Below are 24,870 nucleotides of genomic sequence, written 5' to 3'. Positions count from 1 at the left end.
TTTTTGCTGGAACAATTCACAGAAACAAATATAGTGACATTTAATTCATCTAAGTAAAACCAGATCTCACTTAAAACACGGAAAGGGAAGGAGGAGGGGCTAGGTTAGATTTGCCCACTGGAGACCAATTGAAGAAATCATGAAAGCAGTTGGTAACAAATCAAGGGTACATAAAGCAGAGTTAGAATTCAACAGGGGTCCCATGCAGTCATCCGCCCCCCCCCCCCCCCAGCGTTCCCTTTTCTTCCTACTCCATCCCAAACCATATTAAACTGCTAATACCTTCATTTCTTGGCTTTGGATGAGAATGTCTGTTTTAGGAATCTTTCATCTTAACATTTGAAAAGAAAAAGTGAAAAACCGTGCTAGTTTGCAACTTCATTAGTTGAAGGTCTATGTTAACAGACTTTCAGACCTGAGGAAAGAGTCTTTTGAAATTAACAAATTTGAGGGGAGCAAGACCATTTTTATGATGTAGATTTGCCTCAAGAGCTGACCCCCTTTTTAGTTTTTTTTTTAATTTATTCCCTTTTATTGCCTTTGTTGTTTTATTGTTGTAGTTATTATTATTGTTATTGATGTCATTATTAGATAGGACAGAGAGAAATAGAGAGAGGAAGGGAAGACAGAGAGGGGGAGAGAAAGATAGAACCTGCAGACCCGCTTCACCGCTTGTGAAGCGACTCCCCTGCAGGTGGGAAGCCGGGGGGTTCAAACCATGATCCTTTTATGCTGGTCCTTGTGCTTTGTGCCACATGCACTTAACCCGCTGCGCTATTGCCCAACTCCCCCCCCCTTTTTTTTCGGTTTTTAGTAGTTCATATTCATGAACTCTGCAACTTCAATCATATATGTCCCCGCAAACAGACTAGTATGGCAGTGTTTTTTCAAAGTGTAGTCCAACAACCTGCTTCCAAATTCTAAGCAGGTGTGCAGACCCAACCCCTGAATTTTGCTACAGTCATTTTGACTCTGGACCCACTGTTAATTTGTATGCATCTTCAAGATAGCAATCCAATACCTTAATATTAAAAAAAAAATGTCAATGTTGGTTTCAGACAGGCATGAAACTGAGCCCTAATTAAGGCCTGTTTGACTACTAGAAAGACTGCATTTTTGCATAAGTCACTTAGCCTTTTATTCTCTATTGGGTCACTTGAAAAAATAAATGCTTATCATAGGACTGCTAGGATGATTAAATGAAGCTATGTTACTAAACATCCATTTACAGTATGTGGTTTTGAATAAGCATAAAATTGCAGTGTGTACATTACAGCATGCAAGGACCTGGGTTCAAGCCCCAGGTCCCCAGTGTTGGGGAAGCAGGGAGAAGCTTTACCAGCAGTAATGCAGTACTGCAGGTGTTTCTCTCACCTATATCCCTCTCTATCTTCCCCTTCCCTCCCAATTTTTGTCTTTATAATATATATGTGTGTATATATATATATATATATGATAATGAAGGAGAAAAAGATAGGAAAGAAAAAAAATTGCAGTGTGTATAGCTATGGCCACAGCTGATTCAACAAAGAGAGCTGAGAGACAGTGCTACCATCCCCCCCCATCAAAAATTATCAGGTGATTTCCTAGATTTTCTTGGAAGTTCCCTTGTAGTATCTAATTACCTTGACATAACCTTCAGGGAGACACGGCAGGGCTGCTTAGAAAAGAACACACACCACACACAACACCCGTAAGAATAGAAGTAACTGTGTATCTCTACCCAATTCTTTGTAAATGTGCTGTCACCTATTTAGTTTGTTTAGGGAGTTGCATTGGTTCAACTTTACTGTTTAAGCTAAAAAAAAAAATCCATTTGTAATATATGTATTTCTTGACTTTTGACTTTTGCAAAAATCTTATATTTATTGTGTTTTAGCAGAAAACCACTTTCTCTCTGCGTGCTGCTGTTTCGCCATTTTGTGAGAATTGCCTGAAAATAGCCCTCTCTGACAACTTACAGAGTCTATTTATTAGTGACCTCACACACAATATTTGCTAGTCTGCTTGGTTAGTTAAGCCTCTATAACTCCTTCAGCCTTTAAACGATTGAGTTGCTGTTTTAAGCTATCAAAATAAAGACTCGGGACATCTTTACTGAAGAGAGAAATAAAGGAACTGCTAGTGATTGTTATTTCAATTCCCATGTTCCACTGTGGGTACAGATAAATTGAGCAGGCCTTAAAATAGAAGACAAACAGTCTTCCTAGGATGATCCAGATAGATAGCCTATTGAGAGACGTCCGTGGGCCGTGTGTTGCCAATCGCGTAAGATTAGCTTTCTATTAGTCCGGGTCTTTTCAAGGGCACTTAGTGAAAAAGCGCTAGCATGTAATACAGAGAATAGAAGAGTTAGGGAGCTGACAGAAAAGAGTGCATTTCATAGAGCTGAATTTCCATGCATTTCACGTTCTATATTTTCTTTGGATTATTACTGTGTTTTGTTTTATTTTTATTTATGTATTTATTTTTAAACATTTATTTATTCCCTTTTGTTCCCCTTGTTGTTTTATTGTTGTCGTCATTGTTGGATAGGACAGAGAGAAATCAAAAGAAGGGAAGACAGACAGGGGGAGAGAAAGACAGACACCTACAGACCTGCTTTACCGCTTCTGAAGTGATTCCCCTGCAGGTGGGGAGCCGGGGGCTCTAACCGGGATTCTTAAGCCGATCCGATCCTTGTGCTTTGTGCCACCTGCACTTAACCCACCGTGCTACCGCCTGACTCCCTGTTTTTTTTTTTTTTTTTTTTTTTATTGACAGCAGGGTTATCACTGGAGCTTGGAGCCTGCGCTATGACTCACCATTCACAGCGGCTTTTTTCTTTTTCTTTTCTATTTTATTTGATGGGGCAGTGAAAAGTAGAGAGTAAAGGTGAAAATAGAAAGGGAGAGAGAAAGAGAGGCCTGCTTCACTGCTTGTGAAGTGTCCCCCCTGCAGAGTGGGAGCAGGGCCTTGACTCAGGGCCTTGACAATGGCAATGTGTGTTCTCAGCCAGGTGAGCTGCCCCTGGGCTCCTTAGTTTATATATTTTATCAACCAATTTATACTTGTTTCCAGTATAGTCTTGGAGAAGAATGAATTGCCCTATAGGCTTGATCTCTTCATTTATATGAATGCTGCTACTAACAGAGGTGACCTACATGAGATATACATATTTCAATTAGATATTTTATTTTATTTTATTTTTTGCCTCCAGGGTTATTGCAGGGGCTCAGAGCCTGCACTAGGAATCCACTGCTCTTGGAGGCTATTTCCCCCCCTTTTTGTTACCCTTGTTTTTATCATTATTGTGGTTATAACTGTTGTTGTTACTGATGTTGCTGTTGCTGGATAGGACAGAGAGAAATCAAAAGAGGAGGGGAAGACAGAGAAGGAGAGAGAAAGACAGACACCTGCAGACCTACTTCACCGCCTGTGAAGCGACTCCCCTACAGGTGGGGAGCCAGGGACTTGAACCTGGATCCTTACGCCGGTCCTTGCTCATTGCGCCATGTGCGCTTAACCTGCTGTGCTGCCACCCGACCCCCAATTAGATTTATTTTTATAACAGCGAGAGATAATACTGATTCCAACATTTCTTAGTCTGGAGTAGTCATTGGGATGGACCTAGGGAGTTGAGTTTGAGGGAGATGGAGATATTTCCCTTAAACTTCAAGGTAAGATATTAAAATTTCAACTGGACAGGTGACTCAGTGGGTACAGTGCATTCTGCATACATGAGGCCTAGGGTTTGATCCCTACCACCTGTTTCTCTCCCTCTCTCTCTCCCTCTCCCTCTCTCTCTCTCTCTCTTACACACACACAAACATAAAATAAGTATCTTATAAAAATGAATTTAAATAGCTGTCCTTGGCCCAGACAGCAACTTTGTAAGTCTCCCTCTTCCTTGCTCTCTTGCTCTTTTTCCAGAATTACCATGTGAGCAGCATGTAAGTCAGCTCTGTCTCCTCTTTCTTTCTTTCTTTCTTTCTTTCTTTCTTTCTTTCTTTCCTTCTCTGTTTTTCTCTACCTCTCTTGCCCAAACATATTCTGTTTTCAATAAAATTTTAATTTACCTGAAAAAAATATTCATTTAAATATTCTCTGTAAGAGATTTTATTACTTAGCTAAATTTAATGGCTGGGAAAGAGTTGGAAAAGATCACAGAAATAGCCTTTAGTTCCATCAAACTTTAACTATGGCTTAGACACTGTGAGGATGATTACTGGGAATTATGGGTACTACTCCTGCTTGAGGAATTCAGTATATCACAGTCTTTCAAAACAGCTGAGCATGGGGGCCAGGAGGTGGCGCACCTGGTTAAGCGCTCACATTATAGTATTCAAGGACCCAGGTTCAAGGCCCTGCAGGTGCCCACCTTCAGGGGGAAAGCTTCACAAATGATGAAGAGGTGCACATGTCTCTCTGTCTCCCTCCATCTCTATCTCAATTTCTCTCTCTCTCTCTCTAATTAATAAAAATTTTTTTTTTTTAAAAAAAGAAACAGCTGACCATGGAGGTTTCTATAGGAAAATAATTTCAAGATGGGTAGGTTTGAATCCTATTTCCAGCATGTCCGATACAAAGATGTTTCTTCAGAATTCTATTTTTGTGTGTAAGTGTTGATTATTAAAATAGGTAGATGATGCCACAGGTAGCCATGGAAGAAATGTTGTTGATTTTCATTTGAGTTGGAGTAAATCATATGCTTTCAAAATAACATCTCATTTCTGTACATTGCAAACTGTTTTTAAAAGACTTTCTATTCTTTGTACTCAAGCTATCAGACAGGGTGTAACCAAAGGAAATATTTTAGGTAGTTGAGCAAAAATCAATTTAGGAACTTTTATTTTTAATTCCTTGAGGTAATTCATCCAGCAGGTAATCTGCCTATGGAAATTTGAGAGGTCGCTGGCTTGAACAAAAAGATTTCCTGTGGTCAATTAAAATTTTATTCTTGGCCAAGAATGTACACAACACAGCTTCGTGGAAAATATTTTCATTGCGTTTTTAAAGTTTAACATTGTTTAGATAATGATTCATCTAAAATTGTTCATAGTGACTAACTCTAGGAGGTAGAGCCTCTCTTTACCCTTGTGCTTTAATATTAATTTTATTTGATAGGACAGAGAGAAATTGAGAGGGCAAGCAGACAGAGAGGGAAAGAGAGAGAAAGAGAGACCTGCAGCCCAGCTTTACCACTCAATGAAGCTTGCCTCTCTGTAGGTAAGAACTAGGGAACTGAACCTGGGTCCTTTGCATTGTGATATGTGTGCTCAACCAGGTGCACCACCACATAGCTCTGCCTCATTTTGAAGAAAAGGGACTGTCTTCTCTGGTAATAAATTTTTTTGTTTCAACTTAATCAAATTCTACTGTGGAAGCATACAGAGTCAGTAACATTTATATAGGACCCATTCAACTGATAAATTTTTGCAGTACTACAGAACTTCAACAAAAAAAAAGATTCCTATCCATAGAGTCTAAGGTCAGAGGAAGAAATACTGGCTTTTTAAGTGAGAAATATAGGCATCTTAAGTAATGAAGAAATTCTGTCTCACTTATTTTTCCAGTAGAAAGACAGACTGGAAAAATATATATGTAATTTTTCAGAAAGATTTTCAACAATCTTTGATGATGCCCATATCATTATCTAAAAACATTTTGGAAGAAATAGAATGAAGGAATATTTACTGTTAGTTACGTGTATTTGGTTAAAGACAACAAAGCCTTGCGAAATCCATCAATGTGTGATCCTCTGTCCCTCTCTCCCCACCACCACTCTGCTCCCAGACAGTTCTTGGGTTCCTCCATTCAAGGTTGTCTTGGCATGGAAGCACAATTATCTACACCTGAGTCATGAAGTAGTACAGGTCCCTTCTTCCTCTCTCTTGATATTTTCACCAAAGAGCACTCTTTATACGAAAGCAGCACACTGGGATTAGTGACTAACATGAAGACTATCTGTTTTCCTGTAACTCCAATCACTTGGGTTATAGTGAGGCAAGCTGACATCCACGGTTGTTTTCAAGTTTTCCTGAGATCTATCTACTCACTCTGATGATAAGACCAGCCTTTGGTGTGCATTCCAGCGTACACTTGCACAAGTGATTCTACCCAACAACAGTCCACCAGATCGAACCATTATCAATGTAAAGAAGTATCTGTGAGGAAAGTCTGAGACCCTTAGAAGAGAGGAATACTGTCAGTGAGAGGCAATTAGGCAACCTCCTTCAATGGAGAAGAATGTTTCCAGCAGCAAATGAGGGAGCTGGAAGGAAGATTTGTTGCTTTTGGATGCCTTTTGGTTTTCAGCCAAAGTGTTTGAACAGAAGGGGAAAACAATTCAGTATGGGTGATGTCACAGAGCATCCTGAGGAAAGCAGCAAGGATAAAACTTCCTGCTGCTTGGATCCAACACACACAGACTTCTTTTGGTATTAATTTCTCCTGTAGCCAGAAGCTTGATTCTTAACAGGGACAGAGAGGGGATGGCGTCCAGGGAATGTTATTTCTCATCATAAAGACTCAGAGCTGAAACCAGCGTGTGTGTGTGTGTGTGCGTGTGCGTGTGCGTGTGTGTGTGCCCTGATTTGTGAGTTAGGAAATCAACATTCCCACCCCTCTGTTGCCCTTTGTACAAGGTTAAATTGATTATGAGATAAATTTCACTGAGGCCAACAGTCTATTAACTTACTCTCCTTCAGAATAGGAATGAGGATGGAGTCGGGCATAGCGCAGTGGCAGTGGGTTAAGCGCATATGGTGCAAAACGCAAAGAACCTGCGAAAGGATCCAGGTTGGAGCCCCCGGCTCCCCACCTGCAGGGGAGTCGCTTCACAGGCAGTGAAGCAGATCTGCAGGTGTCTGTCTTTCTCTCCCCCTCTCTGTCTTCCCCTCCTCTCTCCATTTCTCTCTGTCCTATCCAACAGTGACATCAATAACAATAATAACTACAACAATAAAAACAACAAGGGCAACAAAAGGGAATAAATAAATATTAAAAAAGGAGATCCCAAACAGTATTGGGGACAGTGCAGCAGCCGTAAAATACAGAGAATCTCATATCCTCTCAGGTGACAAGGAAGAATCTGTCTGGTTAGATCAGGAATGAAAGAGAATACATACATAGTAGAGTACAGAGTATAGCAGATGGTGGGAGTCTTTCCGTCTTGTCAGATAACCGCTAAACGCTACGTGAGGAATGCGGTGCACAGCGATTCTGAAGGACTGGGAACATTCAGCTAGTTAGGGCGATTTCTCCAAGGTTACACAGGTAGTAAATGCTGAGGGGAAGAGAACTAGACAAAATTCACCTCATTTCACAACTTGTGCTTTAACCCTTAGCAAGATGATATTGGCAGCATCAGGGATAATGTGGGTATTTATTCCTGATCTCAGAAAAAAAAAAAAAAAGATAAAGCCCAGTCTCTAGAGTTGGGGACAAGTTCAGAGGAGAACTAGTTTTGAGAGACACTGATAGGGTTTTAAATCTTCTTAGGTGCTCTCAATTTGACTCACTTTAAATCGGAGAATAGAGGGGTTTGACCATACAAGGATTAGAGAACTTTGTAGCAGGAAAGTTTAAACAACTAAATGTTTCAGTGATTACATCTAAAAAAAAAAGTTGATCAATATCAAGTCCAGAAAGCAAGCAAAGATGAACAGTGAGATAAAAAGGGACAGCAAATCAGACAGAAATGATACATTCTCCAAAGAACTATGGCAAAACTCAATGCAAATACCTTCAATTAATACACAACCTAGTGCAAGTAATACAAATATTATGTAATTGGAGATATTTCACATCTGAAGAGTAATTAATGCTAGGTGTCTTGTTTTTAAAGAAGTTTTAGTTGTTTTATGAAGCACAAAGGAATGAACCCAAAGCCCTGCTGAACATCATATTTATGATACTGTCATTCAGTAAACAGCCTTGTCCAGTTTTCCCTTTCTTTTTAAATGTTACTTTTTAAAAAATATATTTATGGGAGTCGGATGGTAGCGCAGTAGGTTAAGTGCACGTGGCACGAAGCAAAGACCGGCGTAAGGATCCTGGTTCGAGCCCCCAGCTCCCCACCTGCAGGGGAGTCGCTTCACAGGCGGTGAAGCAGGTCTGCAGGTGTCTGTCTTTCTCTCCCCCTCTGTCTTCCCCTCCTCTCTCCCTTTCTCTCTGTCCTATCCAACAACAATGACATCAACAACAACAACAATAATATCTACAACAATAAAACAATAAGGGCAACAAAAGGGAGTAAATAAAACATATATATATATTTATTTTATTGTGAGAGAGATATGGAGACAAAGATACACACACACACACACACACAGTGGGGAGGAGTAAGTGAGAGAAATTAGAGCACTTCTCAGTTCTGGTTTATGGTGGTGCTGAGGACTGAACCTGGGACTTCAGAGCCTCAAACATGAAAGTCTTTTGCATAATCATTGTGATATCTCCTCAGCCCCCTTCCTTCCTTCCTTCCTTCCTTCCTTCCTTCCTTCCTTCCTTCCTTCCTTCCTTCCCTCCCTCCCTCTCTCCCTTCCTTCTTTTCTTCCTTTTATTTTATTTATTTTTACCAGAGTACTGCTCAGCTCTGGTCATACAGGGGACTGAACCCAGGGCTTTAAAGCCTCAGGCATGAGAGCCTCTTTGTATCAACATTATTCTATCTCTCCTGCCCTTCCTTCCTTTTATAGCCACCAAGATTATCACTGGGGCTTGGTGCCTTCACAAAAAATCTACCAATATGGTGGCCATTTTCAAAATCAATCTTTCTCCCTCCCTCCCTCCCTCCCTTCCTTCCTTCCTTCCTTCCCCTCTCTTTCTCTCTCTTCCTTTATTTTCTTATAGATACAGAGAGAAATTGAGACAGAGGAGACAGGGAGAACTAAAGAGAAACCTGCATACCTGATAATCCACTTGTGAAACTTTCCTTTGTAGGTTGGTACTGGGCTTGAACCCAGAATTTTGTACATGGTAATGAATGTTCAAGAGAGAGAGGGGGAGGTGGGGAGAGGCAAGTAACAGAAAGAGAAGGGGGGGGGAGAGAGAGAGAGAGAGAGAGATCATCTTCATTCACCATCCCGAGCTCCCTGAGTGCTGTCTATGGTGCTGTGATGTGCCAGGATTGGAGCCCAGGGCCCCACATCAGATGTGCACTCTGCCAGATGAGCTGTATCTTTGGACCTGAGTGCCTTCCTTTTAAAAGAAATCACTATGAGGAAGGAGCAAAATAGGAAACAACAGAGACAAAAATCAATATTAAAGAAAGTATGCACATGAGGTTATCTACTTAAAACAAAGTGAATCAAGCAAACCCTACAAAGAATAAGGAAAAGAAATGATGCAATCATGTTTCAAAATAGTCCTTGAACTGTGAATTAGATGTACTGAGAAAATTAAAGTAGAACCCAGCCCAAATAGCTTGTGCCCCTGAATCTATATCCATGCAAAAGAAGAAAGGGTATCCTGTATCAAGTTAGAGAGGGAGCTCTATGGAGATTTTAGGGAAGTCGTTTTCTTTTCTATACGGAGAAGCATTATTTTATCGCTTGTATCTCTAACGGTGAAATCCAATGATGGTAAGGATGCTTTACTCAGAAATTAAATGATTAATGTGAAGAATACATGAACTAGCTTCCTGAATTTGTAAGGAGTCAGAACTACATCATTCTGAAGGTCTCTGCTCACAGGCTTTAAAAGTTTAATGATGTTTCATTAATTAGTAAAACTGGAGCATCTGCTCTAATTTAATGAGTTGAACAGTGGTAAAAGACTGTCCAAGTTCATTAAAATTGAATGTCAGAAAGACTTCATCTTCATACCAAAGTTAGGACACTACTCATCTAATTAAAAAAAAAACCAATTATGAGCATGTTGACATGTTTGGCAACCTCACTGCCTTGACTTTTTATCTTAGCTCATCTATTTATTTTCGTTTTGTATTTCTGTGTATGTTTCTAAGTTAAAAAAAAAATCAGACAAAAAAAAAAACAGTGGGTGTTCTTTGGAAAAACTCAGGGGAAACTCAGGATAAAGGTTAACAGAGACATTTTCACCCCTTATGTTATAGTATGCCTCTGAGTCCCAAAATGAGGTTGGATATACTGTTTCTTGATAGTGAACCAAATTTAGGTATTGATGGTCTGGATCCTAGAAGTACCTGATCATTGTTATTTATTCTCGATACATTATTCATTCATAATGCAAGTGAAACAATGCCTTTTCCTTAGTTACTCATACTTGATTTTTGGACTTAGGCTGATTTCTGTTTGATTTTCATTTCCACTCAAAGCACTCACGAGTAGAAGAAAAACATTAAGAGTTAGAAATCTCAATGTTTTTACACCGAATCAGCCCTTAGAGCCTTGGGATTTTATTACTTACTGAATATATCTTGTAGCATTCTTTTCTAGCAAGTTTTTAACAATATTTCTGGCTGTGTTTGTCATTAAAAAGATGTAATTTATAACAAGCTGAGGAAAGCATATTTTATCAGAGTTAAAATTTTTATTGCCCTTTTGTTGTCAAAATAGAAGAGTGACAAAGACAGAAAAAAGATGGCTTTCTGAATGTTTTCACAGGAAAATTAAGACTCATGGTTTTCCATGTTGTCTTTCATCAATAAGCAAGAGTCAACAGGCTAAGTCACCATGCTTTTAACCTTTCTTTTTTGAATGCTATGTCCCTTACCTCATCTATAAATGGCATAAGTATTCTTCACCTGTTTGGTTAAGAACCCCAGAGATATATGAGAGAAAGAAAGACATTATGTAGGCCTAGAGCACACAGCAATAAGGCCCGACTACCACACTAAAGGCAGCATCATCAAGGTGTCTACCAGTAACCACACAGACAATACAGAAGGAGCTTAAAGGAACAGATAAACAGGTCAGGCTTTCGATCATTTCATAATCTACAAACAGTCTTACCGTAGTAACAGGTAATGAAGTTCAGATGAGAACTTTTCATGTCCTTTTCATCTCCTAGGAGTTCTATAGTTAGAAGTCTCGGGGTTCCTGTCTCTTTCATCTCCCTGCTTTCACTGAAGCTGTTAGCACCTAGAGTTTCTCATGGAGATGAGAAACCCCACAGGAGAATCTGGCTCTTCTTTGCCTTTCCAGACACATTCACAACAGACAAAGGACCCTGAGTTCTCAGCTTCATTCTACTGAATCAACACTTTCTTTAACTGGTTCCCATGCCTACATGTAGTAAGTAGTCTTTCCAGGGTGGCTTAAAAAAAAATCAAGAAGAAATATCCTTGTTTCCGCTCAACTATACTTTTTTTTTTTTTTCTAAGCTAACAGTTGGTACTTATTCAACAACCAACGACATCCCAAAACACAAAATGACCAAAAATCGGTCCTAAAGGGCTAGACTTTCTCTAATGAATACTTCCAGGACTGGCACAACTCCTTCTCAGTGTGTTCTTCTTAAGGGTGGGGGCTCCATTATCATTACTACAAAGATTTTTACCTATGCAAACACACACCCTGTCTGATTATGTAACAATCCTACGCCCAAGACAAATAGCCTCTTGGCCAACATGGGTTCATTTGGATATCAAGGATCTGTGTGCCCCTAGAAGACATGGACCGCCCCCCCCCCCAGTAGCAATTCCAAGGATAAAGTGTAAACATTTTATAGAGAAGCTAGATTTCTTTGGTAACTTGCTTCCTTCTTCTAAACTTGATGGAGGGAAGGAATAGTATCTTCTTCAATGCCCAGTCTTAATCTGTAGAGAATTCTCATAATGTGAAGTGCGCAAGCGTATGACAATGTGGGCATTTTGAAGAAGCATATTGGAATTGGTGTCCCTTACTTAGATGAAAGAACTGGGAGGGAGGAATCGGAAGTGCTGGAGTCAACAGTTGAGGTTTTGCAGTAGGAACTGTATATACTCTCTACCAAACAAATGAAGATGTCAAGTTGGCATTCTCAAGTTGAGAAAGAAGGTACAGAGTGAAGACATAAGACTGGAAGTTATCAGTGCATCCCTAGAGTTTAAAAACATAACACGCAGCCAGGGAGGTGGCTCATTAGAAGAGCACATTCCTTGTATGCAAGATGTCCCAGATGTGGTCTCTGGCACCACAAACAAAAGACTGGTGCTTTAGGCTCCCTATCGCTCTAAATAAATACACGTTTGTATGTTTGTTTGTTCGTTCGTTTTTTAACTGTAACTTGAGTGCAACTACATATTAAGGGAGAGTAGCTAGAAAAGAGAAGAGTACCACTGAGTAAGTTCAGGGACAACTCTGATTTAGGAAGATGAGGAAGAACCAATCCAGGAGGTAGACAGAGAACAGCTTAAAGTAGAATAAAAATTATGAGATATGAAAATATAAATGGAATAATCAGCTGTGTCAGAAATTAAAGATAGTAAGGGGAGCCGGGCAGTGGCACATCTGGTTAAGCGCAAATAATAGTATGTGCAAGGGCCTGGGTTTGAGCCACCACTTCCCACCTGCAGTGGGGAAATTTCACAAGTGGCAAAGCAGGTCTGCAGAAGTCGATCTACTATCTTTCTCATTCCTTTCCTATCCCCCTTCCTCTCAATTTCTCTGTATCCTATCCAATAAAATGGGGGCGGGGGTGATGGCTGCCAGGATTTGTGGAGCTAGCACTAAGCCCCAGGAAATAATGAATGAATGAATGGATGAATGGATGGATGAATGAATGAATGAATGAATGAATGAATAACACTATGAAATTCTATTACCTATACCCATTTTCTTTATGAATTATAGTAACATCAGGACTAGCTTATGGGTATCTGAAATATGTTGCCCACATAACCCTGAGAACCACTATCCTAGACACAAAGAATAGAGTTTATGTGGTTTTTTTTTTTCCTAATTAGTAGAAGTAAAACTGAACTTCAGAAAAATGTTGAAATACATTTTTAAAACACATATCCATGAGGAGACACATGCAAACACTGTGTTATCAGAGCATCGTGTCAGAATGGGTTCAATATTCTGTCTGTAAAGTGATAAAGAATAAAGTAATTAAGTTGACTGATGATTAGAATCCTGAGTAAAGATAATTGATTTAACCATCTTATGCCTCAATCCCATCTGGAAAGGAAAGATAAGAATAAAAATATAAGTATTTGATACAGCTTTTAGCATAATTAACTTAATTTATGCTTATAAATCAATTTAAATGCTACCAGGAAATAGATACTATTTATCATCTTAGTGTTTGTTAAGTAGCAGTCTGATTGGAAGACTGTATAGAGCAATGCATGAGACTAGAAAATAATTGTCCGTATTTCTGGATGATGGAGTGATGAAAAAGTCCAACGGGAAAAGAAAAAAATATTGAAGAAATTTACACGGCTAGAGGAATAAGCAATTGGGTTTTAAGCAAGATTTTTACTTATTTTATTTATTTTGGGGATATAAAGAGAAACTGAGAAGGAAAGGGAAGATAGAGAGGGAGAAAGATACCTGCAACACTGTTTCACTTGGTGGGGACCAGGGGCTTGAACCGAGGTCATTGCACCTTGTAATGTGTGCACTCAACCAGATGTGCCACCACCTGGCTTTGTGTTAGGTAATCTTAAATGTGTGCAAATGAGAGGCACTGATCTTGGGTAAAAGCTGTACAAAGTATTCCCATGATAGTTCATACGATGATCAAACTGCTGACTAAAGTAATTTGAGATAGAGATTAGCTATCTAACTTTTATGTGGTATGCTGTAAATACTAGGTAATAATTTTTAACCTGATTTTCCAAGCTCAGTTGCAAGTTGTTTTGTATAGTCTTAGCTCCATGCCTTCCACAGACCCAAACAAACGTCACAGAGGCCATTTTGTTGTTGTTGTTTTGAAAGCTTCCTGTTATTCTAGCTGTGAGACTACCATAGGACACAGAGGAAGTGTCTGTATTCCTCTGCACTAAACAGTATATTCCTCTTCCACTACTTACGAATGTCCGTCCCCTACTTAAGGTGCTATTTGAAACTCCTCGAGTTATTTTCCTCTCTAACCAAACTTCATTAAAAGACAGGTGACTATCCTGAAAGTCTAAAATCACAAATAAATCTGTAGTAAATTGGTTAACATGTAATTCCTTGCAAATTAGTGATTATTTTAATCTTTATTGAACAACAAGACTACATATGAGTTTCTGCTTGGGTTTTGTCATTTTTTTTTCCCCATAAATTCAGATGAATTATTTTTCTGGTTAGTTCCATTTTCACTACACACTCTCTCTCCCTCTCCCTCTCTCTCTCTCAAGCAAAGATCCTCTGAGAATTACCAAAACATCCAAGTCAGATACAATTAATAGTGAAGGATCAACTCAAAATATAACTCCACTGAAGGGCATTAAGAAAACAATATTGTGTGAGTCCCTCTTCAGGGTAATTTTCAGACTCTGCCTGAGCGATTTCATTGACAATGACCTCACTGACCTCCCACATGTCTCTTCCTATTTTATGATGACTCAACTCTACCAGTGAGGAAGTGCTTCCTTAAACTCAGATAAAAATGTGTCTCCCCATTAGATCCTCAAAAGTCTTTCCTGTATTCATGGTGTCTGTCTACAAAAGAAGTCATGTACTACTTCCAACAGCCAGTTCTTCAGGAACCGTAAGATAAGAATCATATAGTTTCTTGTTATCTTCCAAGTGGGCCTTTGCTTTTTCCAGTGAAAAAAATCTCCAAAGCATCCTGTTATTCCTGACGGACTGAATCACTAACACAGCAGGTGTAACCAGGACTGCTTGGACATTGGGCTAAATTTGTTTTAAGTAATGGTGTGCTAGAAATTTTGTTGTTGCTGTATGGTGATGAGTTTATTTATTTCTAATTTTTATTGAAGTACTATTAGTTTGTAAAATCATATAGGCTTCAGGTGTACAAAATTAAAAATCAACTACTATATAATTATATTTATCACCAAATGTCTAGTTTCTGTTTTCATACAACTGATCTCTTTTATTATAATCACTTCTAGTCACTGCTACTTTGTAAAGTCTTAAAAATGATTTTGTTGGAGAGTCGGGCGGTGGCGCAGTGGGTTAAGCGCATGTGGCGCAAAGCGCAGGGACCGGCGTAAGGATCCCGGTTCGAGCCCCCGGCTCCCCACCTGCAGGGGAGTCGCTTCACGGGCGGTAAAGCAGGTCTGCAGGTGTCTATCTTTCTCTCCCCTCTCTCTCTGTCTTCCCCATCTCTCTCCATTTATCTCTGTCCTATCCAACAACAAAGCAACGTCAACAATGGCAATAATAACCGCAACGAGGCTGCAACAACTAGGGCAACAAAAAAGGGGGGAAAATGGCCTCCAGGAGCGGTGGATTCATGGTGCAGGCACCGAGCCCAGCAATAACCCTGGAGGAAAAAAAAATGATTTTGTTTTATTTCTGTTTTTTTCAACAAGATTATTTTATTTGTTAAGTATTTTGATGCCATGCATTGGCCACCTAGCTGAAGAGGGGCTGTTGGCTCTGGTTCACTTTCTCTTCCATCACCCCCCCCCCCAACACACACACACACTTCTACTCGCAGGAGACCCTGATAAACTACTGTCACATACCTTGGGTAATTTCCAGTTTTCTTTTCTTTTTTTTTTTTTTATTAATTTCTCTTTATTAGAGTTTCAAACTGGATTTACAAAAATCGTGTTTTATTTCTCTACTATACGTAAGTCAATTCATGGTTGTATGTCTTTATATTCAGCTTTAATCTCGACCAAAAAAATGAATATACTTTTATAATTAGTTTTTTGAAGTAGGATCTTTATCTCTTAAAAACCAAGGGTATGTTTGGTTTTGTTCTGCAGTAGTTGTGTGTGAGTCACATTTCCCCAAGGGTGTAATTTACACCCTTACTCCATTCATATTGAATGGTACTGGATTGGGACAAGTATGTTAGCACTGAACAGGAGTTAGCAGGGAAAACAGAAATGTTTATTTGGCTTGATCATGGGATTTATGATGGGGAGAAAAGAGATGAAATAGACTGGAGCACTGAGCAGCTTCTAGTAAGTCAGGCAAGAGAATTTCAATGAAAGGGCTTTTATCTAGACAGTTAAGACAATCTATCAATATAGTTGTTTGACATTTAAGCAACTATATTCTAAAGTGGTGATAAGAATGAAAGTCATACAACAGAGAGGAAAGACAGTAAGGAAAAGATTGTTTCACTTGGTGGGATATAATAAAGTGGCCAGATTCAGATACCTGAGAGTCTAAATCCCAGGGAATCTAAATCTATAGTCAGAAATCCATCAGAGAGGGAGTCGGGCAAAGAAAGGAGTAGTTGCCTAGTGGGGGAGTGGGGAAAAAGCCAAGATTCCCAGCAAAGCATTTGGTATGGATGTGATCAATTCTAAAGATCAAGTGTTACAAAGATTGGGAATTAATTTTCCTCTAGAGCGAAAGGATGGTGAATAGGGGGAGACAGGAGGAGGGATTTACGTATTCATATACTTATTTTAGATTTACTTATTGCAGATGAAATAAGAGTTTTACATAAGAAAGAACAAGAAGCCAGAGTATCCCTCAGTGTATGCGTTGCTGGGGATCAAATTGAAAGCCTCAGGCATGTAAGTCTACCTGCCGCTCTATTTCTCTAGCTATCATGAACAGAGGCTTAAAGACAATAGAAAACACTGGAAATAATCACTAGAGGAAGTTGAAAAATATATTACATGGGACTGCGTTATGGGCTCATTCTTAGTAACATTTCCTCAAAAATTTAATAGGAGGCAAGTATTTTAGAAAGTGTCCTTGAGGACACTCCTGACACATCTCCCCACTTCCTGATTCTGACCTCTTCCTCTAGTGTCTAATGAGAACCACCAAGCAAAGCAAATACTTGGTGATGTAAGAATTTTAACAAGGTAACTCATTCCATTCTTAGTTTCCGGATTGACCACTAAATGTCGCTTGTGACACAAACAGTAAAATTCGCACAAAATACTAGCTCTGAAAACATCTGCTGGAGAAACCCCCACACAAATCCCTGTCATCAGCAAGGAGATGGGAAACTTGGACATTTAGTCAAGGAACAAATCCCAGTGAGGTCATGTCTTGTTTGGGATTAAATACCTAACTTTGCTTCTGTGATCATATTAAGAAAAACATACACAAAATGCTCAAAATTTTTTCCTTTGTCTCAGAAATTAAACTTGCTTACATCATGTCTGCAAAATGAGAATTTCACTATGTCAGATGCTTTCTTTGTGCTCGGTTAGGGAACACACCGTCTTTTGTCTATGACATGTACCTCAAGGCTCTTTGGAAGTTGTGTAAAATGTAGCATTTTCTGCATTTCGAAAAAGTAAACTAGACTCAAGAATATAGATCAGCCACCAGAGTGCCTGTATTCCATATACACATCTTGGGTTTCAGCCCCAAAGACCCCACACACTGGAGTAAGTTGCTTTGGTGTGATATCTCTTCCATGGTCTTGTCTCTCTCCATTTTGACTCTCTTTAAATTTGAAAAAAAAAATTCTTGGGGGCCCAGGTAATGGTGCACCAGGATGAGTGCGCACATCACAGTGTGCAAGGACCCAGGTTCAAAGCCCTGGTTCGCACCTGCAGGAGGAAAGTTTCAGGAGTGGTGAAGCAGGGCTGTAAGGTGTCTCTCTGTCTCTCTCTATCTCCCTATCTCCCCTCACCTCTCAATTTCTCTCTTGTCTCCAATAATAAGTAGATATATATGTTTAACTATCTTATTGAGCAGTGGTGACAGAAAATAAAAACATTTATATACAAAAAACCAGGGTGACATTAGTAGTTGTAATATATCTAAATATTCACAGTCATTGAGAGTGCTGAAGCCAAAATATACCCCTGACTGCCTACTACAAATCATCCTCCTTTTGAAAGATGTGGATTTCAGTAAAACAGGAGCTGTGTAGCATCTGAATTATGAAGACAGTTGCCTTCACTCTCCATATGACATGATGTACATACTATCTTATAGCATTATCTATCTTCCACCTAGAACAACCTGGAAAAGATACGGCACTTTACTAGTGAGTTTTAAATCGCTGCTTTAAATGTTCTGATATTAAGAAGATTGTTTATTTGAAAATATGAGCACCCATTTTGACATAATTGTGACTTTTACTTATTGAGTACATATTACGTGTTAGGATTTTGTTAACAGTTTTGTAGAGACCATGCTTTAATTATTTTTCTTTCATGAATACAGCAACTCACATTTTTTCAGACTTATTTGCAGACAGAGAATGAGAGGGGGGTGGGTGGGTTAGGTAGGTAGGTAGACAGGTCTGTGGGTACTTAGGTAAGTAGAGAGCCCAACACGACAATGCCACTCACATTCTTTAACTCTTAAATAGCTCCACACAAAAAAATAAGTGTCACCAGCAAAGTTTAAATAAGTGAACTGAAACTTAATTATGTTAACAGACCCTTCCCCAAGCCACATGATGAACAAAAGTTATTAACAGGGGGCCAGGTGGTGGCACACCTATTAAGCACACATAATACTAAGCACAAGGACCCACACAGATTCTGGGTTCAAGCCCCCGGCTCTCCACCTGCAGGGAGAAAGCTTCACAAGCAGAGAAGTAGATCTGCAGGTGTCTCTCTTTCTCTCTCCCTCTCTATCTCCCCCTCCTCTCTCAATTTCTCTATGCCCTTTCCAATAAAATGCAAAAATGGCTACCAGGAGCAGTAGATATGTAATACCAGTACCGAGCACCACTGATAACACTGGAGGAAAAAAAAAAAAAATATATATATATATATATATATTAGCAGGATTTAGGATTGACACTAACTTCAAAGACTGTAAGTTCTTTTTTCTATTTTCAGTAAAAAAATGGAAAATTAACCTTATAAAGGAAAAAAGAGAAAATCTAAAGTAATATAAGGTGAATGCCCATCACACCTGAGGAGTTCAATAAAGAAAATCATTTGTCAACCAGAGGAGTGAGACATCTGCTCTGATCCCTTGGAAAGCGACCTGAGTGGTAAAAACATCATCACACATCTGAACTAAGTCAGACCCCAGTTTTAGCCAGTTGAAACAAATGTTCTAGTTTTCAAAATGATTGGCACTCCACTCCATACCCAGTATCCCATAAATTATTTTCTAACGCGGGGCAGGGCTTGTCTTGGTGTTTAAAGAATTTTCATCGAGATATTTTCACAAATTTTGTAAAACGAATGTCTACCAAAGACACAGCAAGGGAAGGGAATCTGGCACAACCTTTTGTGTTTGGAAGAGAGTCACTGGAAGACAGAGGGGTGGGAAAGCTTTACAATGTACAAACAGGTTTTGGGTGTGCTATGATCAGAGACTGTTGGCATGGAAAGCTGGACTCGGGTTAACTGGAACCAAAGCATCCCATGACTGGTTCACAGAGCATATCTGACATTCTTTGGTTGCTTTCAAGTTAGAAGTAGTAGAATAGAAGGTCAGGTGGTGTTACGTCTGTTAAGTACCTGTATTAACATGCATAAGGACAAGGACTGAGGTTCAAGTACCCAGGCCTGCCCTGTAGGGGGGAGCTTCATGAGTGGTGCTGCAGTGTCTCTATCTCCCTCCTCTCTCTCAATTTCTCTCTATTCTATCAAATAAAGTTAAAAAAAAAAGAAGTAGGTGAATAGGGAGTTTGGAATTTTTGACCAAGTCTTGATAATTTTGGAAGCTATGGCTATAAGCCTTATGATTTGTCATTCACTCTCCGCTGTTTGTTATAGAGGCTGAGCTTGGAGTTGTGTTGTTTATGTGGTCTTTACCATTGTCTGTTCACATACTTAGTCTCCCAAACTACACACACACACACACACACACACACACACACACACACACACACACACTATGGTGATAAATCAAGTGTGTGACAGTAAATTTATGTGACATTTCTTAAACCTACAACCTCTACACTGACATTTATAATTGAATTACTTGTAAATGCACCTTCCAAATCAACTATCCATGAATGAAATATCAATGTAATCACTTTTTTATTTTTCAGGAATGTGAATATCTTGGAAATCCTATTATTAGCTTTATCTTTTACTAATCCTATTTATTTATTTATTTATTTATTTATTTATTATTGCCACCAGGATTATTGCTGGGACTCTGTGTCAGTACTATGAATCCACCATTCCTGGAGGCCAATTTTCTTCCTTCCTTTCTTTCTTTCTTTCTTTCTTTCTTTCTTCCTTTCTTTCTTTCTTTCCTTCTTTTTTTTTTGCTTCCTGGGTTATTGCTGGGGTTTGGTGCCTGCACTTCAAATCCACTACTCCTGGAGATCATTTTTCCTATTTTGTTGCCTTTGTTGTAGTTGTTATAGCAGTTGTTGTTGTTGGATAGGACAGAGAGAAATGGAGAGAGGAGGGGAAGACAGAGAGGGGGAGAGAAAGACAGACACCTAGAGACCTGCTTCACAGCCTGGGAAGCGACTCCCCTGCAGGTGGGGAGCCTGGGCTCAAAGCAGAATCCTTAAACTGGTCCTTGTGCTTTGCACCATGTGCATTTAACCCACTGCTACCAGCCCAGCACCCCAAGGCCATTTTTTCTTCTTTTCTTTTCTTCCTTTTTTTCATAGAATGAAAAGAAATTAAAAAGGGGAGGGAGAGGTGGAGAGGGAGAGAGGACAACAGGCACCAGGAGATTGGCCTTTACTGCTTCTGAAGCTTATCTGCGTATCCCCCCCGCAGGTGGGGGGGGAGCAGGGGCTCCAACCTGGGCCCTTGTGCTTGGTAACTTCTGTGTTCAACTGGGTACACCACCACCCAGCCCCACCATGCTGGATTTTTTTTTTAAATTGCCACTGAATCTCTGATTTTAAGGAAAAATGTTAACAGTTATTCAGTGGAGCTCTGAGGAGATGATTCACAGGTTGTATGTTTCACAAACATGGGACCCTGAATTCAGTCCCCAGCAGCATAAGAAGGTGATGGAGTGTCCTCTCTCAAAAACAAACAAATGATAAGAAAACAAAAAAAAAACCCAAACCAAAACTTTTGTTTGTTTTATTGTAGAGAAACTGCAAGTCTTTTTAGCTTAGGATTTTAAGAACAACGATTCCTACCATCTCTCAGAACTGGTACAGTGGGGTAGTCGGGCAGTAGCACAGTAGCGCAGTGGTTAAGTGCACGTGGCGCCAAGCGCAAGGACCAGCATAAGGACCGGCATAAGAATCCCAGTTCGAGCCCCTGGATCCCCACCTGCAGGGGAGTCGCTTCACAGGTGGTGAAGCAGGTCTGCAGGTGTCTGTCTTTCTCTTCCCCTCTCTGTCTTCCCCTCCTCTCTCCATTTCTCTCTGTCCTATCCAACAACAATGACATCAATAACAATAGCAACAATAAAAATAAACAAGGGCAACAAAAGGGAAAATAAATATAATAAAAATTTTAAAAAAGAACTGGTATAGTATAGCAAATTGAATATATCTGTTCTGGAAATGTGACATCTTGGCCACTTTATCTCTTAAGGTCGACTTTATTTTAAAAGTCTAAATTTAATTTAAACTCTGGAGGGATAGTGCGTACTAAATTTCAGCCTTGTTTAATCTATCAGCTCAAATTTATTTTTATGACAAAAAGTAAAGAAAATTAATTCCATCACCCCTACCCTCACCACCCTGTCCTTCACTGGCTCTATTTCTCTGGCTCATTTTACCATATTGTTTAGTAGGATACAGTGGATGGGTAGTTTAAATATTTTCCCAGCTCTGTGTATACAATATATACTTTCACTAATTATTACAAGCTCAAGTTCTTTCATCTTCAGTGATTCTCTTAAATTCACACATGCAACACTGACTAATCAAAAGTTTTTTTTAGCATGTTTTCTTAGATTCATTTGACATTTCCACTGTCCCACCCCTTGTTACCCCTTTTCCCCGAGACACTCTGCTTGAAAATCTTACTATTGCTGCAATGAAAATACGGACCAAAAGACCAAAATATTTGCCAAAATATTTGCGTCAGTTGTCCCATGCAGAAGCTTCCTGAAGATTACTTTTATTTTCACTTTGATTTTCTCCAAAACCTTAAGTGAATGCAAATGTTACCATTGTTATTTCTCTTTAGTCTAGGCAGTCTGGAAAATATAGAGGAAGCTTCAGAAACACACAGCTGTCTGGGGCACAAGTGAAGTTATGGAAGCAAATCTGATTCACGAGCTATGACATCAATACGAAAATCTTTATTTTCTCCATGTTTATAGAATGACCATTTGTGAGAATATTTTCTGCCGTTCACCTTTCTTCAACCCACAGCTGAACTTTTTCTTTTATTTCCCCTCTATGCTCATCTTTCTCCTCCCTCATTGTGAGACATCACCTACACTTTGATTACTTTCAGCTTTAAAATTGCTGGCTTACAGAGAGCTAACCCAATTCCAATGAAAACAGCAAACTACCCGGCCCCCTAAAGTACAGGCAGGCCATGCCTTTTCAAGGAGAGAAAAGAATTAGTACAATGAGTAGAAAAATAAACACTTCCATCTAGTTTTACTTAATCATTCCATAATGACTTACAGACATAAGCATCACAATAATGGAATTATTAAGATTAGGGAAATAAACTTTTTCTTCATTTCACAATGATTCTCTGCTCCGTTATGAGGAAAGAGTGCTATTTCTTATGTTTCTGCTTTAACCATCTGTTACGGGTTGAATTAGCCCTACCTACATACCCCCAAATTGATATGAGCTTTTTTCCCTGTTTTACTGTTTTTGTCCTGAAGGTCTCTCTCTCTCCCTCTCTCTCTAAATATTTTTTAATTCTTTTTTTAAGCTTTATTTATTATTGGATAGAGACAGAGAAATTGAGGGGAAGGGAAGATAGAGGTGGAGAGAGACAGAGAGACACCTGCAGCTCTGCTTCACCACTCGTAAAGCTTTCCCTCTGCAGGTGGGGACCGGGGGCTTGAACCCAGGTCCTTGCGCACTGTAGTGTGTGCGCTTAACCAGGTGCGCCACCGCCTGGACTCCTGAAGGACTCTTTTTAAGGTTTTTTTTATTTATATAATTTTTATTAAAAGTGGAAATATTGACAAGACCATAGGATAAGGCATTTCCACACAATTTCCACCAACAGAACTTCATATCCCATCCCCTCCCCTGACAGCTTCCCTATTCTTTATCCCTCTGGGAATATGGACCCAGGGTCATTATGGGGGGCAGAGGGTGAAAGGTATAGCTTCTGTAATTGCTTCCCCGCTGAACATGGGCGTTGACAGGTGAATCCACACTCCCAGTCTGCCTCTCTCTTTCCCTAGTAGGGTGGGGCTCTGGGGAGGCAGGGCTCCAGGCCACATTGGTGGGGTTGTCTGCCCAGGGAAGTCAGGCTGGCATCATGGTAGCATCTGGAACCTGGTGGCTGAAAAGGAGTTAAGATATAAAGCAAAAGAAATTGTTGACTAATCATGAACCTAAAGGCAAGAATATTGCAGATAAAGATTTGGGGTCTCTGTTTTAGGAAAAGCTAGTAGGTCTATTTTAGATATATTCCAAGTGCCCATGACTTTGCTAGTTTTTGCCTGAACCTGACAGCTAACATGCAGGTGGTGCCAGGTGATTGTCTGGGGAGATGGTGTCATACTTGGAATAAAGGACTAGAAAGCTGGATCAGGGAAGAGAGTAGCTCCCAAATATGGGGAAAGTGTGTACATATTGTTAACACTGTAAACCCCATGTGTTTGATCTAGGGCCCATATTCAGCACCCTGTGTAACCTCTGCATCCCTGTAGGTCTGTGTGGGACTATGTGAAAGCTTGGTAGAGCTTAGGGGAGCTCTGCCATCCTTGGATGGAGGTCTGGATAGACACCCCGTATCTTAGCCTCTCTCCTTATAGAGATGAGCCAAGAGGGAAAAGTCTCCCAGACTCAGTTTCTCTTTGTCAGTCTCTCAAGCTCACAGAAATCCTACAGGCCTGTCACACTTAGTTCTCCCTGCTGTCAGGCCAAATGGCTGCCTGCTTTAGGGTTCACTCAAAGTTCACACATCTGCTTCACCTTTTGATCATAAAGGAGAACACATTCTATCATACACCTCTCATACACTCCGGCAGTGAGACCCCAAATCCTATTTCCTTGTGTTCTTTGATATCTGTGATTTACATCAAGTTTTGTTTTTCTTTTCTCTACCTCACCTTACTGGTTTAACCCCTATGCTTCTCTCAAATGCCTTTGAATAATTAACCTGCCTGCATCATGGAGACTATTCATTTTGACCTTTAGGTATTGCAACAATTCTTGTCATACCAGCCCCCTACCATAGGGGCAAGCTGACCTTTAAGGAACCTGTAAGTTCTGACATATGTGAAAACTATTCTTTGTTTACTCTCTATATAAGCCCATACCCATCTCCAAATAAATGAGTGTTTGTGTCAGAATGCTCCCCGATGCCTCCTTTCTGAATCACACAGTCACTAGAGCTGGTCAGGGAGGATCGGAGACTTACCCCCTGGCTGGATCCCCTCCATGGGAGTGCCAGCATGTCTGAGCTCACATTCTGTGGTCAAGGCTAGGAACATTCCAGGCTGCACTAATTTCAGGACCCATCTTCCTCAGGTAGTAGGTAGAGTATGTTACCCAACCTCCCTTCAGAGAATAGACCATCCCCTACCATTGTTGATCCACAATGAGAACAAGGTCTTATAGGGCCCACAAAGGGGTCCATTATGTGGTTCCTGATGGAGATAACCAGTGACAGCAGTGAGAGGAATCTGTCAGATATCTAGGTTGAATTATGTCCCCCTACATACCTCCAAATGGATTTATTTTTAAAACAACAACAAGATATTTGCAGATTTCATCACCATAATATATGATCATTAGGGTGGCTCCTAACCCAGCATTACTCATGTCTTTTAAAAGAAGAAATGTAGGGGGCTGGGCCATGTTGCACTGTGTTAAGCACACACTACA

At 39.9% G+C, this 24,870-nt stretch overlaps 1 protein-coding gene across 2 annotated transcripts in view; it reads right to left on the bottom strand.

Annotated features, from left to right (window-relative positions):
- KCNJ16 (potassium inwardly rectifying channel subfamily J member 16) overlaps positions 1 to 24,870 on the bottom strand; it is a 59,330-nt gene that overhangs the window by 15,070 nt on the left and 19,390 nt on the right. The window contains exon 1 of one of the 2 annotated variants that reach the window (XM_060202657.1): positions 18,867 to 18,920. The exons of the other annotated variant lie outside the window; for it this stretch is intronic. The gene's annotated coding sequence lies outside the window, so the exon portion shown is untranslated. Of the gene's footprint in view, positions 1 to 18,866; positions 18,921 to 24,870 lie in introns of those variants that run through there. 2 annotated transcript variants of the gene reach the window in all.

This window comes from Erinaceus europaeus, chromosome 12 (assembly GCF_950295315.1).
Source record: "Erinaceus europaeus chromosome 12, mEriEur2.1, whole genome shotgun sequence".
In the NCBI taxonomy this organism is placed as follows: Eukaryota; Metazoa; Chordata; class Mammalia; order Eulipotyphla; family Erinaceidae; genus Erinaceus; species Erinaceus europaeus.
The sequence above is the reverse complement of the archived record's forward strand: the minus strand, read 5'-3'. Positions and strand labels throughout refer to the sequence as shown.